The sequence below is a fragment of the Cynoglossus semilaevis genome, chromosome 13 (assembly GCF_000523025.1).
Source record: "Cynoglossus semilaevis isolate Cse_v1.0 chromosome 13, Cse_v1.0, whole genome shotgun sequence".
Taxonomy (NCBI): domain Eukaryota; kingdom Metazoa; phylum Chordata; class Actinopteri; order Pleuronectiformes; family Cynoglossidae; genus Cynoglossus; species Cynoglossus semilaevis.
The window spans coordinates 1,043,505-1,043,709 of record NC_024319.1 but is presented as its reverse complement, the minus strand read 5'-3'; the positions used below and the strand labels follow the sequence as shown (position 1 = coordinate 1,043,709).

At 55.6% G+C, this 205-nt stretch overlaps 1 protein-coding gene across 1 annotated transcript in view; it reads right to left on the bottom strand.

Moving 5' to 3' along the window:
* Positions 1 to 205, bottom strand: part of LOC103387887 (forkhead box protein O6-like) — a 34,992-nt gene that overhangs the window by 6,395 nt on the left and 28,392 nt on the right. The gene's annotated exons all lie outside the window — the stretch shown is intronic.

Here is a 205-nt window from a genome sequence, read left to right as displayed (position 1 = left end):
GTCCTGTGAAGAGCGCCACCTCTGTCCCGGCAGTGGCGCTGGGTGAAGACGTCCTCCACACTTGACTGGTGTCATCAAACCGTGTCATGCAGAATGGAGCCATTATGTGTTGTCAAAGGCCGTCGCCCTCCGGTGCACATTCATTTGCTAAGCCTGAATCAAGAGGGAGCAACACGGGCGCTAACTGTGTTTACTGGGATGCTGC